This window comes from Morone saxatilis, unplaced genomic scaffold, assembly GCF_004916995.1.
Source record: "Morone saxatilis isolate NCDOM2014 unplaced genomic scaffold, NCSU_SB_2.0 Contig5, whole genome shotgun sequence".
Taxonomy (NCBI): Eukaryota; Metazoa; Chordata; class Actinopteri; family Moronidae; genus Morone; species Morone saxatilis.
Genome location: NW_023340095.1, coordinates 17,152,943 through 17,156,576, shown reverse-complemented (window position 1 = coordinate 17,156,576; position 3,634 = coordinate 17,152,943).

The window sequence follows — 3,634 nt, the reverse complement described above, 5'->3', positions numbered from 1 at the left end:
CAGCAATCATCAAAAATAATTGTTTTACACACACACACACACACACACACACACACACGCCTCTGATGGAAATAAGGCGTAATCAAAACTGGCAAGCGATCGGTGGATTTAACTTTAAATTACCTTGCAGCAATATCATTTTTGTGAAGAGCCAATGAAATCAATTCAAATGTCAATATGATAAAGATCCCATCCAGACATGTATTACGTTGTTGCAGGTAGAAATTTTCATCCACTCAAAGGATTGGCACAAAATTTGGTTCATGACCCTTAATGACCCTTGGTGTCATCACTTGGTTATCCCGTGACTTTTCCTTTAGCACAACCATAAAATTAAAATGTGTGGTTTTATGGGAAATGTCACGACAACTAGTGAATGGGTTTGATGAAACACAGTTTTGGTCATTTCTTTGTTTTTCGTTTAGCAAAAACCATGAGATCACACTTTTAATTAGCAAAATAATTTGATTTGATCACTTGCAAAATTGACTTTCCTGCCAGCCTCAACTATATTAGAAAACGTTAACATGCTGTCACAATAAATTAAGATGGTGTCCATTCCCCCTTCAACATCAGCATGTTAGCATTATAGTGTGAGCATGTTAACATGTTGACATTAGCTGAAGGCACTACTATACCAGCCTCACAGAGCTGCTAGCACGGTTGTACAATGTTTGAATCAAAAATTTCAGTCCTGTTAGTACCGCAAACAAAATTCCTGTCACCTCTATTCTACTGGGTGAGAGCAACCTCTCAGAGACAGAAACTAGAGCATTATGACATGTTCACACAGAAAACGAAGCTAATGTTCTGACAAAGTCAATGCAAAGAGTTAAATCTAACTGATGAGAAACATTAGTGCGAGGGTCATTTTGTTAACAAAATAAGAGTAACGCTAGTCTTATAAAAGCCCTCAACCTTTTGGGTGTAACTAACAAATGCAATATTCAGACACCTCATTATAAAGGCTCTGTCTTCTCATTTATTGTCTGGTAAAATTATTTCATGTTACTATCTTGTAAACATTTTGTAAGAATCACAATAAATCCAGCACCCAGCATTCTTTGTTTTGTGCTTTTTATTTTATTTTACTTTTGTCATGTCAAAATCACACACTATAATCCCACCTGCCTGATAGCTGAGTTAAGTATACAGTACATTAATAAGGTGCATGCAGTTGTAGATCCATACATGGAGGCTACATGTGTTAGAAGGGCTGTATGTGGGTTGAGATCGGTCACAGTGCAATCAATTCATTTCCTGACTGTCTTTGTACTTCTAGGGTGGGCAGAAGGTACTGATATGAGCACTCAGCTGCAAATAATCTAGTTGTTCAGGTCCTGAATACTACAGCTTATTGACCATTTTCTCCACTTTGAGTCACTGAAATGGAAGGAAACACAATTATCTCAGTAAACAACTCTGCGATGAAACATATTTCCAGTTGACTGTCTTTTTTCAAGACCATCAAAAGTGCTTGCAAAACGGCATCCAAAAAAAATAGTTACATCTTGCTCAATCTTTTCTTCATCAGCAGAGAATTATGAGGAAGCATTACACAATCTTTGCTTGCCTGATCTCTTTTACAGTTTTATGTAGTTGTATTGGCTTGTAAAATCCCTCAGAGATGATTTGTAGAACAACCCATCTGTCAGGGGAGGTGTTTGGTAATGGACCAGCTGTTAATAGTGGGGATTGGCATGAAAACAGCCCACAAAGAGATTCTGTCTCACTATTTGTGTTCCCGCTGTACCATCAAAATAAAAACCTGACACTGGTAACTGAATAATAGAGCTGCAGGGGATAATGTAGGGGGCATGTAACGATCAAATTCAATCACAGCAAGAATCTCTTTCTGTGTAGAAATTCAACGGGAACCTGGATCAATTTGATTGACACCCATTAATAGAATGAATCCAGACAGAAGATGCTGTTACTGACTGAAAGAGGTTTTGAGTGGATAAAGAAAAGCTATGAAATATATCAACAAGGACTGAATGATTTGCCATGGGATTTTGTGCATACGTTCATGGTCCCCAGATTATGAATCCTGCTAACTTTATTGATTCTTTGAATTTTCTTCAAGCACAATGTAGTTTACATTTGGCTTTAAACTGTAACTATACACCCCTAGGGCCCTCCAGGTAAGCAAGTTAAAAACAAAATCTAAATAAAGCTACTTTAAGGGCCATGACAGAAAGGCCACAGCAGTGTGGGGAAATGTCAGTGCCGGCAAACGCTAAGGGCGCCGTCCATTCTAGGGGGCGCCACAATGGGGGAATAAAAATAAAAAGGTGCAACTTTCAATATTTTTATACTAAAACTAGTTGGTGCTATTATTTCTTAGTATGAAAAAAATAAGCCCACATTAATTTAACTGCATAGCAAAGCCTATTAAATAATAATAACCCTTTATTAAGCCCCCCCCCCCACCTGCTCTCTGAGAGATGGTTGAGTTTTCTGACCCCAGAAACCATTAACAATGTCAAAACGACCAAAACTTTATGTATTATTGGTTAATTTCTTTATTTTTATTATTAGACTGTAACACCCAACTCTTCCTGTTACAGTGGCTGCTGCTGAAAGAAGCTTCTCCAAGCTCAAACTCATTAAACCTTACCTGAGATCTACTATGATGCAAGAACTCAGTGGACTTTCCATCATAAGCATCAATCATGTGATTTCATCTGGACAAACATATCAGTAGGAATCTGGCATGAGACAGGAATGATTCTCTACTTATCGTTACTAAATTGTCACATTAAAGGCATTTTTGACTAATCAGTTTTTAATTTCCAGGTCATATCGTTCAGTCATGATACTATTTCTACCTCAAACAATCAAAATCATACTTAAAACACACACACACACTTCAAGCATGACAAATAACTTCACCTGCCATGGCCTTATTTGCCCCCTTACCCTTTACAATACAGCTAATCCGCAGATACACCAGAGATCCCTCTATGCATTCTCCATGAGTGGAGGTCTGCGGTTCTGAGCGCAGGCTGCCTAACTGCCCCCCCTGAGACCAGCCTAAACAAGGAGCCTGAGCATTTCAATTACCCCCAGGAGTCGGTACACCAAAGCATATCGGATGCTGCTAACATACACATGCACACACCCATCCTTGCATGTTGGCAGAGGAGCAGTGGCATCATGGATATGTATGACACATGCATACACACAATCACACACCCAGACAGCTGTGATTTCCCCAGGTAGCTGCTCTAAGCCTGCAGAGGGAGGATTTGTCGGAGTCCTTGTTTAACACAGATGTCAAAATGAGAGCGCTGCGGCACGGTGGGAGAGGGGGGTGAAGTTGATTTTTGACAGAGATGTTCATCTCATGCTGCTTTGATTGACAGGTAGTCAAGCCCTCAGTTTAACCCGTCTTGTCTGACAGAACGTCTCCTGAATGATCAAGTGGTATCCCAACTCAATTTAAACAGCTGTTCATGTTCAAGAGGTTATATGAGGTCAAAGGGGTTTTTATATTTTGAATATGCCACAATTTTTGAGTGTCCCTCTGAACTGGCAGGCTGAGGTGCATGCTGGAAATGTTTTGCCATGCATGCATGCAGTGTGGCTCTAAGGATGGCAACATCAGTCGGTTGTTCAGTCCACCACTTTG